The sequence below is a fragment of the Patiria miniata genome, unplaced genomic scaffold (assembly GCF_015706575.1).
Source record: "Patiria miniata isolate m_02_andy unplaced genomic scaffold, ASM1570657v1 HiC_scaffold_3, whole genome shotgun sequence".
NCBI lineage: Eukaryota > Metazoa > Echinodermata > Asteroidea > Valvatida > Asterinidae > Patiria > Patiria miniata.
This window is the reverse complement of record NW_024037069.1, coordinates 25,550,990-25,565,405: the sequence shown is the minus strand read 5'-3', so window position 1 is coordinate 25,565,405 and position 14,416 is coordinate 25,550,990. Positions and strand designations below refer to the sequence as shown.

General features: G+C 40.4%; 1 long non-coding RNA gene across 1 annotated transcript in view; it reads left to right on the top strand.

The window, feature by feature from the left end:
- Window positions 1-14,416, top strand: part of LOC119736963 — an 80,921-nt gene that overhangs the window by 24,906 nt on the left and 41,599 nt on the right. The window contains exon 3 of the long non-coding RNA XR_005272326.1: window positions 4,765-4,842. This is a non-coding gene — a long non-coding RNA (uncharacterized LOC119736963). The remainder of the gene's footprint in view (window positions 1-4,764; window positions 4,843-14,416) is intronic.

The window sequence follows — 14,416 nt, the reverse complement described above, 5'->3', positions numbered from 1 at the left end:
AAAGGGTGGGGGGGGGGCGACCAGCCTACATGTACATTTAAGGTAAAAACATCTACCGGTAGAACTGATGGCTTCAGTTAGGTGTTGCTTTTAATTGAACTCTAAAATCAATGTTTGAAATCAAATTACAATGATTTAGAGTATTAACAATTAATTTATAAACATCCAAACTGAAATTGTTAACTTCGGCATAATTTGTCAAAGATTGCACCTCACATGTCTTACACATGTAAATTGAATGAAAGTGCCCCAAAGTAGCAGTACTTTCTGCCATCTCATTTTGGACTTAATTTGCTTCTGGAATGGCTTCACAGAATTCGTATCTTTCTCTATTGTCCATGAATGCTGATGGCAGCAACTTTATGATTTGATTTTCTGCAACAACTCCATATGTACAAGTACTGGTACATCGGCATATATGTACATGTAGATTGTACATGTTGTACATGCCTGTGCCTTCCTTTGTAATAAACACCTTGCCCTGCTTATCCCGCTTTTGTGAAGGTGGGTCACATGAATGTCCTTTCAATGCTCATTATACATGCATGTATTTGCAGTGATTTTCAATTTTCAAACATGAGCGCAAATGTCGTAACATTTGATAAAAATACAATTTGTCCTTCCGTTACCGTCCTTCCGTTACCAATTTGGTAACGGAAGGACGTGATTTAATTAATTGTAATTAAAAACGAGAAGTACAGAAGTGTCAGTTACAATGTCATATTGAAGGCCTACCTAAACTTGCTTTGCACAATAACTTTCAATGCATTCATACTGCAAGTTTTAAAAATAAATTAGAAATATGTATTTTTTCGGTAACGGAAGGACATTTTCGAAGGCTGAAATATTAGAAGTCACTGAAGCGAAACAAATTACGCAAAATGTTGAAAACAAGTTTTAGTCGGTTTTTCAAGACCAATACTTTCTCATGACAGAAACTGATGGCATTAGTACATATTTTTGTGTGTCTATTGGTAGAATACTTTCATATCACTATTAATCACATTTTTAGGATTAAAACAGGATTATTACATAATCCTATTTTTTGGTACCGAAATGTATAAAAAATAAAATTCCGACTTCAAATCTTGAAAATATAGACTTTTAGCTTTCATTTGATGCCAAATTTGTTTAAGTCACATGTATTTGAATTTTTTGGTGTCATGTCCACTTTGGTGTGGAATTGCCCCTATGCGCATTTTATGATGTATGTACCTGAAAAAGAAATTAAGTTGAGATCTGGCAATGCATAATGCACTTCGACACAAGCAATTTATAAGTGCACAGTTGGATACATGTGACGTCATGAAAGGGGAAAACAAATTCTTTTATCAAACTATTTTTTGGCATGTCCTGAAAAAACCCCAAATTTTGTTTAGGCCACCTTTGCATGCATTTTACTCACCCCGTAGGAAACGAAGCATGACGATCATTATAGATTCATTATCTCATTTTTGACATGATCTAGAACGTATGAATCTTAAACCAGGACGTCATCAATATGAATGTCAATCTGAACATTCCCAACCCCCATCTGTCGAATCCTGGTGGGCCGTATGAGCTTTATTTAAGCCCTGGGGCTATACAATGATTGCACAAAGTACATCTGAACCCTAGATAGTAGACATACTCCCCTTACCACATCCCACCCCCCCCCCCCCACCCCCCAGCAGTGCCTATTGTTACCTCAACTTCTGATTGCAAGTCTGAAAAGTAGTGGTTTGTACATTTTGTTTGCCTTTTTACATTTCACATCTTGATATGTTGTGATATTACACGTTAGATCTCCAAAAGAATACATGCACAGACGTGTACATGCAGAGTTGTTCAAAAATTTTAGAAAACCTTGAGAACAGTTTTTGACACGTACATACTTTCATTGTAATCTATAAGACCAGATCAGTGTAAAACTATTTCAAGACTTTTTGACCAAAATATTGCAAAGCTGGGATTAAGGTCTTAATCCAGATTAATCTGGATTAAGTCTTGGAGATTAAACTAAGGCGATAGGTCTATATTGCGTGAATGGGAGGTAATATTCAAACACTATTTCTTCACGTAATCCTCTTCCACTGTAGGATTTACTCCTTTGTTTGTACATATGTACATGTACTTTAGCTACCGTTGCACTACTGGACAAGGGAAGAAGAACGTAGAAAAGAACCCCCTTTTAACCCCCTCAGAACACATAGCACCCTCAAAGCCCTTCACCTCGGGTGCTATGCGCCCCTCAGGTAATAAAAACGTCATATCCTACATCACACTTCACAACAGTCAAGAATTGTTCAATGTCAGGTTAATTGCAGTCACACCAGTTGTGTATCATTGCAACCTGGTATGAGATCATGCCCACTTTTTCATCTCAACCTTAAAATTAATCCTATACGAAAGCACTGCCCGGCTCAGAAGTGAGAGTCAGTCAGTCCATAGAACAAGGCAGTCAGTCAATCAGTCACTCAGCCAATGAGGTAGCCGCAAAGAGGACACAAGGACTCTCTGGGACCATCACAAACGTGAACTGTAATACATGTGAACCCACATTCAGGTGCCTTCATGTATGGAGCATCTTGGCCTCGTGGTCTGTTGCATTGAACTCATGATCTGTGGGTGATGCTGCAGGTTGTGGGTTCGAGTCCAGCCTGGGTTTGTGGTGTGTGTGCCCTTGGGCAAGACACTTTGTCACTCATTTCTCTCCCTACCATGGAGAATGGGTACCTGTGAGGGCAGAGATGGTTATTGTGATTGATTTTAGCTGCTTTGCTCCGAAATGGCAGCATCGAGCTGTATACCCCCAGGAAGCTGAGATTGTCTTTGGAATGTTTTATTGGCAGGTGTAATAATGATGTAGCGCCTTGAGCACGATGTTAAATACATGTGCCTCTTTTCTCTTCTCACATGGATGAAACATTTCATGTTTCAGCACATTCGGTTGAACATTGCACTCTCTGCCATTATGCGCAAACCAGTGTGCGCCAGCCCGTGGTGTATCCATATCTGCCGCTAACAGACCACAGCGCCAATGCGCCATCTGCAACTCCTACAACGGAGTCCATTAAATCTTAAAATATTCATATCCATTCTTTTTGGTCCCCAAAATGAGGTGGTTATTGCCAGTCACATGTGAAGGGTATTTTCTTCGCTAAATGAACTCTCAGTGTACATTTGTACACAACGGTAGTAATTTCAAATACAAACAACAGTGACTTTGCGCGACACCTCTCGTAAAAAGCTGCCGGCCAAAAAACACAAAAGTCATTTCATATTCATATCGCTTTTTTTTTTATCGGCCAGCAGGCACAAAACACAGCCGACAATGGGTGGAATTATGGGATAATAAAATAAACGCGCCGAAAAAAGTAGCGGCTCTTTGGTGTTTGATTTTCCGCAAGAGTTGGCCTCTAATCCAAATAGCACAGGGGGTCTCGATCCCCTGCCTGCCTAGCCCGCCACACTTGGCCAAAGTAAGTCCCTGTGTGTGTTTGTGCGGCACGGTTTTGATTACACTTTGCTTGTGTTTACAAATGAAAAATTGATGGAAATAGCATCACTTACGCTGTTTGCTGGACCGCGATAAAAGGATCACGATTTGTGAGTGGGTTTGGATTCGACACGTGTGTGGTACACTACTAGTTGCTCTCAGAAACGCAGAGTGGTCAGTTTGCCTCCTAACTTGAACTCATGGTTCTCAGCAGATGTCTTGCAGTTGCCGCTCAAATAACCTGAATAATTTACATTCTGTTTCTCTTGAAAAGTCCAGATTTTGATTCCCACCTTTGTGATTGAGACCTTGACTTTAATAAATTATGAATTGTATTGTAAACTATGACCGCTATGGCACAATGACAAAACAGTCTCTTTCAAATACTGGCAGGAAAGTAAACTGGACAACAATGCCTCGTGGCGATTTCTGGTCATGCATTTTTCCTAGATTCTGAGATTCAAAATTGGAATTTATCAGATTTTTAGCAATGCTAATAAATTGAATTGAGCAACACTGGTAAATGAAATAGGGCCTAAGTCCCTTAACAAATGCTTCATAAAGGACAGTTTAATTAGTGTATCTTCAACACTGCTCCAAGTCAGGATTTGTAAGAGTTTTGCTGAAACAAACAGCATCCAACATTAACAGCCAAACACAAAATATCTTTTGTTCACAGCTCAGATCAACAAAATGCAAACAGAATTTTTTTTGGGGGGGGGGGGGTGCAATGTCCCTTTCTTCTAAAAGCTTAAATTTTAAGATTGAAATGTTAAGTCACAAACTCTTTTTTTTTAAGTTGGTGCTTTTTGGGCTTGGCACCTTGAAAAATAGATTTTCAAATTGAATTGATCATTTTCTAGCATTACATTAGTTATGAGCTTTCCAGTGAGACGTGGCATGAACAAATCAGCCCATGACAAGTTACCAATTAATTAATTTCAACTTGTGAATTAAGAGCAGGATGCTCCTAATTTGTTCTGAATAGTGTGCGCAATATCTGAACTGGTGCGCCATTTAAAACCAGTTTTTTTTTAACTGTATAAAGGCCTGCAAAATAAACCAGCAAATTTATTTGCTGCAGGGTGTTAATTATATTCCTTAAAATTTCGTTCGGAAAATAAAATCAAAATTTTGGAAAAGCACGTATATATATACCAACGTTATTTATTTATTTTCAATGTGTACCCCAATCTAACCAATGTTAAATTCCAAAGATGAAATATGTAATACCCTGAAAGCTTGCACAAATAAATCTGAACAATTTTTATTCTTTGCTCTTTCAGGATTTGAGATATGATGCTGCGGTAAATCCACAAATCTCTGCAGATGTTGGATATCAAGTTGGAAACAGTTTTAAGTTGGTAAGTTAATAAATATTATTACCCGATACATTAATTTCTGGTCATAATTCTACAGGTTTATCTGTAGGAATGATCTACAGGCTCCTTGTAAGTGAAATTGTTCATTGACAAAGATTGGGCAGTGCCAACTGAGTGGCTTTTGTGATGAATAATTTAATTGGGCAACACATGGACTAGTCTGTCATAAAACTGGGCGGTAGCGTGATTTTTTTGGATATGTTCAAACTTTTTCGACATGGGAAAAACTTGAAGGGTGGGGTGGATTTCTCAGGATTGGGCAGGCCCAAGCGTACCAACCCCCTCCCCCCCCCCCTCTTCCTTCCCCCCCCCCCTTCCTCCCCCCCCTCTTCCTTCCCCCCCCCCTTCCTTCCCCCCCCCCATTCCTCCCCCCTTCCTCCCCCCCCCCCCTTCCTCCCCCCCATTCATTATTGAAAAATTGTATCCCAACTTATGGATACTCATGAAACAGATATTCGCTTGGGTGTGGACTCCTTGCGTGCACAGTACATGTAGATGCCGCTTTCTGACCACTTTGGAGGACACATTACGTTTTGAGCAATCATAGAGCTGAATAATACACAGATATACATGCACGTGCATATGACACGCACTTCTGGAGACATGCAGTTTGGTATTGAGAGGGGCATGTGTTGTTGTCCGTGTGGACAGTGGGCGGAGCCTCCACATTCCCCCTACTTTCTACCGCTGGCCTTGAGCCATACTACACCTGCGAACATACAGTAAACCTTCCACTCCCAACCCAATACCAATCAACCCCAGGTATGCACCGAGCTGTCAAAACATGGCATTCCTGAACACCTTCAAATAGTCCGGTGACAACAAGGTACAAAAACATGCACCCCTCCCCCTACACCCCCTACACCCCCCTCCAACCCCCAACCCCACCCCAGGGTTATGCAGGTGAGACTTGACAAGGAGAGTTGTACAGCTCAGGGCTGCAGTAAGTCTTGTCTGTGGTGTTTCGTTCCAATTAACGCCAAATATCTGAAGGTTGTTCCCGTTGGTGGTATTGTGTATTCGGGTTGTAGGCCCGTTATTTTGTTGTTTTTATATGCAGAAATATGTGCGGTTTACATATATATGCACATGTGCATCTGAGTAGGGGGCCTTGTTGTGTGTGATCTTTTACGGGGTTCCTGTTGCATCCACACATAAAAATGGAAAAATGGTGTCTTTTAGATGGGACAAAACACAGGCCGGGGCATGGCTATTCTTTGCTTTTTAATTGGCAGTTAATAATACATCTTTAGTGCGACTTTGGTTTTGAACAACCCTGAGGTGATTTTGTATAATGTACTGTAAACTCCGTGCTGTCTTTGAGTTTGGTAGAACTTCTGAGATTCACAAATTGTTTGGGTTGAGCTGAAACCCATGACCTCCTGCTTACAATTGTAGATGTTTTACAACGCAGCAAATGCACTTGCCAGACATCCAGTTGATAAGGTGTCTGAAGGATGTGGTTATGATGTTCCCAAGTTACCGGTAACTGCTTTTTCTCAGTGTTAATTTCAAATAAATGCTTATAAACTTACAACAGTGAAGAGACACATTTGTATGCATTGATCAAATGTTTTGGCCCCGGAGCAAATTCCATTTAAAGTTGATAGGTACATCATTGTACTTCATTTCCATTGAACTTATACTAAGTTTGCAAACATACATGCTTGGCACCTCTTCAATAAGGACTCATTTCTGTAAATTGTGTCAAATTAGAAGAGAGCCTTAAAACAAGTCTCACTTTTTTGGGTCATGTGTTGTCAATTTTGTACCTAGGGGCTTGATTCTGTGGGAAGGCAATGACATGCTGTACAAGTAGGCGCTGTTGTGGTGCTGTTAAGTAGAACACGTACCACGCCCTAAAGTTGTCGCAGCAAGCTGTAGCTGGGGGCATCCTAGTGATATCGGTATTCACGGCCACCGCTGATGTGTCGCCGCAGTGGACAGGCCCCAGCCATTTCTGTAATGTCATTTCTGGAGTTATGTTTCCACCTGGTCTCTAATTAGCTTGCAACATGTGTTGCACCTCCAGCCCTTGTGCTTACCGAAACTTCTCCACCCAGCTCTTAGCTCTTGGCATCCTACATTTTTGCCAGAGTGTTGGCGAGAATATGAGGTCATCGTCCGACAAGTAGATGCCCCTGAAACTCCAGACACAAAACTGGTTCACAGACAGGATCGATAATACAATATATATGGCTCACTCAAAAATAAAAGTGGGGATAGAGTTTTTTTTCTTAAAGGCATGAGAATTCCTCTGGATGGTCGGAGCCAAGTGTTGGTCTCTCCGGAATTGAAAGCCAGGAAGCCCAGGACAAACGTGGGGATGGAACGGAACGTAAGAAGCTCTAGAAACACGCCGCCTGTCGTGATCCGGGATTGATACACCAATCCCAGTCTCGGGTCTCGGAGGGGTGTATTAATACTAGTATTAGTAGATATTTTTTGTTGGGAGATACTGTATCTGCAGACAACTGGGTTGTATTGGTTTCAAAAGTCAACACTTGGGCAGCGTCAAAAGGGCTAGGATGTGACATAATAGAGGCATGGGAGTGGGGGGGGACAGTTCTAAAAAATTTGAAATGAGCTGCAGAGATTTGTCCGGCAGCTGAACAAGAAATTTCCGGGCTCTCCCTTTGACTGAAAATAGAAATGGAATGGGGATTAAGCCAGGGTCAACTCTACAGCCTACATGTACAAGGTTAGGTGTTTCTTAAATGAAAAATTGTTTTCTATATGTTATGGAATGTCATCAGAAAGCATCATGCTATAAAATGCTGCCTCTGTGCATCGCTAGGTTAAGTAGTTATTTTTTCCACGCCAACAGCATGTGCTTGATGTACATGTGTAAGGGCCGGTTCATACCCAACACGAAGCAAATTTGTGATGTCGCGCAAAGTTTTCACGCAACAAATTTGCAAAAGTTGATGACGTTTTAACTCTGGCAGAATTTCACTGCGAATATTTTCTTACGTCACATTGGCATTTGCGTGAACTACGGTATTACGTGTAAGTCCACAGAACCATAATGTCCCCAGATCTGTATTGAAAAAAACCTTTAATACAGCTGGAAACAGTTTAACTGTTCCACAGCTACAACTGCATCTTTTTCTGGTTTTCCCAAATTGTGACAGTGTGACGTGGTGGCAAGTGAAAAAGGATTTTTTGAGGAGAACCCCTGCATCGCCCCAAAACCAATGCAGATAATTAAAAATACAAACTTTGTTGTGATAAAACAAATCATTGAGATCAAGACCCCACGAGGTGCCTCGTTTCCTTAATCGTCGTGACAACTGTTCTGGTTTTCCCCAATTGTTGACATCCCAAAGGTGACAGGCAAAGTTTCTTTTTTTCTGACAAGACCCTGCTGAGAAGTCCACGTTACTCCTAAAACCCTTACACACTGAAAAAGAATTCCTCAGCACCAGTTTGTCATGGTCTCCGGCTAGCTACACGTTTAAAAAACTCTATACCTTCTGTTGCTCCCTTGTGGAATTCCAATCCCCACTGAAACTGAGCGACACGTTATGTCCTCTCTCTGTCACCAGAAGGAATGTAAGCTGATGCAGCCAAAGTTACCCAGCCCTCATCTTATATTGCCTTAACGTTTTTTTCTGTCTTCCTGGCTGTTCCCCCTTTTCTTTAAAGATGTACTTCCCATGCTGTTTTCGAGTTTCACCCTAAAAAAAAATAAATATGTTTTTCACAGTCCACAGTTCTGGAATAATTACTTCAACTTGACAAATTTCAAGCTACTATAAGTCAGTTCTCACAAGGTGAATTGGTTCCCAGTCACTATCTGAATTGATATTGTAGGGACGGGGAACCAGTCTTCTAGCAGGGTGGATATTTTTAATTTAATTAGCAATCCAAAATAAAGTGTACCGGCTTTTTTCAGAGGGTTCAAACACCTGAAATAGAAAAAGGGAGGTTTTTTATTTTTAATTTTTTTTTTTACAGATAAAACAAATTAGTTGACAACTTCTTAGAAGAAAAAAGCATGAACAGTGCATCTTTAAGCATCTTGTCAAGAAGCAGTCCAAACCTTCCCCTGGGGTGGGTGACACTGATACACAGACACCCTGCCGATTCCCCTGTGTTGTTATACATGCTGACCTCAAATGACCTCGCCTGCCAAAAACCGCTCTTCAAGACCCACCTGTGGGCGGGGCAGGATGGTTACAAACATTTAAGGGAACATTTTATTTATCTAGAGAGTTTACACGTTTTAGTTCAGAATTTAAAACTGGATCTGGATCATGATTTGGGTTTTTCTGATTTCAATATAGTTGCCATTGCCCATAACACCTCTTTAATGCAAATTTGTTTAGTTTCAACATATTCTATTGAAACACTATTTTCAAAACTAAACACAAAAAAGCCCCTTCCCATCTAATTACTGGATTTTCATCTGATCTAAAAGTGTAAAGTGTTGTAGTTTAGATTTTTTCTTATTTTTTTTTTTTTTTATAATAAGACTAGGTGCGGTCATGAAGACATTCTGTGTCAATTTATATTATTAATAGTTGATAGGCCTATCTGAATGTGCTCTTCATTTGGACTTAGTTGCTGATGCCCAGACTCATCAAAATTTCACACCCTGTGTTATTTTTGTGTCAACTACACTACCCTTTCAATATCCCGCAGATAACAGATATTCCGTTGTCAGCTAACAACACTGTAAAAACACCCTTATTTCTTTTGTGGATGGTGGTTTGGTGAAGTCGGGAGCCTCCCCGCTGCCTCCCAGTGCCAGAAGGCCAGCAAGCCCTCCTGGTTACAATTCCCCTAACAAATGTGTTAATTGGGGACCAACGCAGCAAGCTACCGTTGGTGTCGTGATACTCATTACAGGTACCCCCAACTGGGCCGACCGTCAGCGTCAAGTCCAGGAACTGTCTCTCCACCTGACACCTCCGTTTATTATCATTACAGTTGTCCAAGTGCTTAAGTAAATTTGATTTTTGTTTCTAGTAATTGGAGGTAGGAGTTTTGGTAACCCTTTTTTTCTTTCTGGGGTGGTTTTTGGGAGTCTGTACCACCCGCTGTTGATTGAAATCTCGGTCAGTAACGACTAGTTGGAAACTGGAGTATGTGGTCTGCAACAAAATGCTCTGATGGATGGATCTTTGTTCAATTAGATGGTGCCCCGCCCACAGAAAGGGGCAGGGCTAGAACAGGTGTGAGGTGAAAATGGGACATGCTTGTCGTACAGTGGCTTGCAGAAGGTGAAATTGGACATAGGAAGATTTCAGAAGTAGCACAGCGCAGTGACAAAATCCATTTCAAACTGTCACATAAGGTTGAAAGTGTGTTATTAATTTAGAGTGCATTTACATCACAAAATTTAAGCAAGCACATTCGTTATTTATCACCATTCTGTGCTAATCAAAAAATAAGAGTGTCCTGATATTTCATCCTTAGCAAGGACTTCTTCAGAGGTACTGTTGGCTTTTATTTTGAGCACAACATTTTCTGCTCTAAATAAGGGTTTTTCTTTCGGTTACAGTAATCAGAGATGTCAAATTGGACCTACAACTGTCAAAATTGCTTATTTCAGGAATTCCTACCTGCAGTGCAGCCCATTTAGTTGCAGCCTGATCAGTGCCAAGACTAATTAGTGCCCGCTGTAAGGAGAGTGACACCTCTCCCCCTTAAGGTTTTGCATCTAGTGTAGGAATGACAGGGTCTCTGCACCTTAGGCCTGCTGGTTTGCTGGAGCCTAGGGCTGAAAAACAGTGTAGCCCACCTTGAAACATGGCCAACCGCGTCATGGCCATTTGTCAAATCACGAAGAAAAAGTTTTTTAAAAAACATAACATAAATATAGCCATGTGGTATACTTAGGCCAAAAAGAAAGGCTCCGGTTTCTGGTCTGCGCGCGTGTTGCCGTAGCCATGCACGTCAGCAAAATTTAAAAAAAAGAAATTTTCAATGTAAGATGATGTCTCAAAACCGCCAAACTCACTGGTTTGACTGGAATCCTGCTGCTGCACAATTTTAACGTGTTTTTAGATGGGGTTACGGTCGAGTATAAGCTTTATGTGGCCTCTCTGGGCTCCGATACATTTTGCACTAAATTTAGTCGGGGACCATTTGCAGTCATCAGCCGACATTTGAAGAAAAAAACAAGCCAAAAAAAAAAAAAAAAGCCGCGTCGCCGCACCACTTTTGGGGCAAGCTCCATACCAGAAACCGAAAACTTTTTTTCCTGGCCCTAGAAAGCATGTTTTTTTTCTTTTTGGCCAATATCTTGTGGTCACAATTCTTCAGCACCTTAATATGTCAGCTTTACTTGACAGATTACAGTTTTCATAAGATGGAATTTGTGTCCAGATGATGTAAATTCAATAGGGTTACATATCCGTGAAAGAGAAGTACTTTTCCTGAGTGACAAACAGGGGATCATACCAGAAGAGGGTGCAAGTCAAAAGGTGTTGGTGGGCATAATGGAAGGGAGGGCTTTCAAAGGAAACCATGCTTTGGAGACTTTGCGTTAAGAAAAATGAAGATTTATTTTCAGTTTAACAAAAAAGTATATCTTCTGAGCTGAAATGTTGACAGGTTAGTTTTTGTTAATAACCTGCTTCATTATAATTCCTTGAATGGGCAAAAATACATTGTTCAATTTTGCAAATGGTGTCTGTCACCTTTAATCATCATTTCTGCAGAAAGATTGATTCCTACTTTACCAACCTCCCTTGTCTCCCCATCCTACATAACCAATCCTGACATCTGTTTGTCGACAACTTCATCATTCTTCCCAAAGTAAAATTCCATCAGGGTTTTACATACTCCTCCCTCTAACCATTCTCCCTGTCAATTTCTAAACATACCTCCGCCCATCAAAACTCCCAATATTCTGCCAAGAGATTTGTTCTGTTCCAGAGACCTAAGTGGAAAGAGCTGTCTTGCAATCCAAACCATATTGGTATGTCCCATTCTACCTGTCAGCACTCAACATGCATTGAGTCTGTGATCAATTTCAAAGGGGGTTGTCAGTCTGACCTAAAAGTTTGTCATGGAGACCTCTGCCAAGCATTTTAGGAAAAGTTACTGTGGGTTTTTCCTGTTGCTGTGCGCCTTTCTTGAGATTCACAATACGGGCAAACCAGGAACTTGTCCAGGAGTGCGCAGACTTTGAATTCTTTCATGTATCTGGTCTACACAATGGGCTGTGTCTCCTGACAATGGTAGAGTCCTGTCCGAAATGTTGAGTTCCCCCGTTTCTTTTCAGAACCTAACAAACTCACAAAAGAGATCTGTCACATGGTGCTACTGTAAACCTTTATCTTAGGGCTGGATTTAGCCCATTCATTGGTTTAATGGGGTGATGGTGGCTCACAAGTGAAAGTCAGTCAGTCAGTCGGGCAGTGAGTTAGTCAGGTTAGGACAGACATATGCTGACTGTCATTCCATTTGCAATTTAAAAAAATAACAAATTGGAAAACACCTGACCCGAAAAAAAATATTAGTAAGGGTTTCATTGCCCTTGAGAGAAATGTACAGCATTCCTCTTGAACTTACAGCTTCTTATTCCAGATGATACTGGATGTTGTAACAGTTGTCATAAATTTGGTAGATCTTTCACCAGCGAACATTTCTGTTCTGTTGAGCTTGGACAGTTTTAGGCTTGTGGTGCAGCTCTATGTTTGTGCATTTTCTGAAACACAAATTTGTGTCTTTGCATACTTTTGCACTAAGCCTTAGCTCTTTTAACTCCCTATCGTACCTTAGCTTGACATTTCCATCATTTTCTTCTCTGATATTCTTGGGTTACTGTGATTACATTTACCCGCTGCTATATCAGATTCGAACCAGCCAGCTGACACTGGCAAGCTCGGTTGTCGAGCGGTAAGACATCTGCACTTATAAGCAGGAGGTTGTGGGTTCGAGTTCCACCCGAGCCAGCTTGTGAATTCTTCCCTGCATACTCCCAAACAACACTGAGTATACAGTGTTTATAAAATGTTGGTGAAGGAAAAAAACAACATTGTACTTTCAAAGGTGCATCTTCTTTGCCATAAAGAATGGACTCGAATGATTCAGATAAAATAGTCAAATATTAAATACAGCAACTACCAGGCTTCGCTAACATTTGACAAGTAAAAGGCTCTTGCTAAATGTGCAGCCTGCAGTGTGTTTACTCCAAGGAAGTCTGATGTTTTACTTATGGTGGCGTTCTAGTTTCTAGATCTAGTTTACATTGCGCACGTAGCCTACATGTACATCTGTTGCCAGTTCATCTGCATTTTTGGCCTTGTAATTTATTGGTTACTTTTGGAGTACAGATGTAGTAATACTGCCCAAGAATTTTCAACATGCAGGGCATCTGTCAGGTATTTTGTTCCCAGTAAAAATAGTAAACATTTTGAGCTAAGGGTCAAGTATAAATTTTCAGCCTGCCGTTTACACTCATGTTGTTATGAGTATATATGTTTCATCTGGAGAACTGATTCAGAATTTCCCTTCAAATTTATGTTTGAACTCAATTCATTTTATAGTGAAGGTTGTAAGAATTGTGATTTACCAAAAAAATCTGTGGTCTGACATTATTATTCCAGGGAAACCAGTGTCTTATTTCAAGGTCTTTAAATTTTATTTTAAGATATTAGAAATTTACCTCCACTGTGATGCTTGTCATTGGTCTGCCTAACTCTGCACAACTCAGGCATGCCTTATTGCCTAAACTGTGATGCTTATATGCACAGTGCACATGTGGAATTTGCCTAACTGTTCATGCTGTGGAGCATACAGTGTACTACCGGAGTCACTTTTGCCTGCTCATTGACAACAGTACCGGTATTTTGTACTTTACTGTCCATGAAGTAAATTCAGGTACTCGTTCTTCATCATTTCTTTTCCTTTCTGAAAGATTATTCTGAAGTATTTGTGTGTGAGACAGATGCTTTGGAATGAATGACTTTAATTATTTTAGTGTTTTGCTATAAATTTATATGTAAATTTAAATTTATTTGTGATATAATTCTTCAAATTTTCTTGTCTACAGTCAGGGATGTAAATCCTCCTGCAATTGCTTGATTTCAGGAATTTTTTTTTCATATTATAGATAACATATTGGCACCATACATGTGTGTTGCTCTTCCTTCATGCCTCAAATTTTGGACATAAATCTCAGACTAGTCCACGTAAATCTCTTTCAAATGTAACTTTATTTTAAGTATGAATATGCAGAGATGGCAGAGATGATAGAATACATTTTAGAGAATAAAAAAACACCCACAATTGTATCAAATCAAAAACACTGTCGACAAGTACATGAATATATAAATAAACATCACTACATGTACCAGTATGACCGAGGTTTATGCCTTGCCCCTCTCTGTTTGTTTATTTGTTTTCTTTTAACCTCGGTTTCCAATTACGGGAATCCTCCAATAAGTGCATGATTACATCCCGACAGCCGCTTTTGGCGCGTGGAGCCTTTGTTTCCCCCGTTTATACGCCATCTCCTTCAGGTGGGTAATTGAAGCGAGGATAATCTGATCCAGTGTTAATCATCCCCTGTTCACCTTGCTATAGTGCCTTCCCAAGG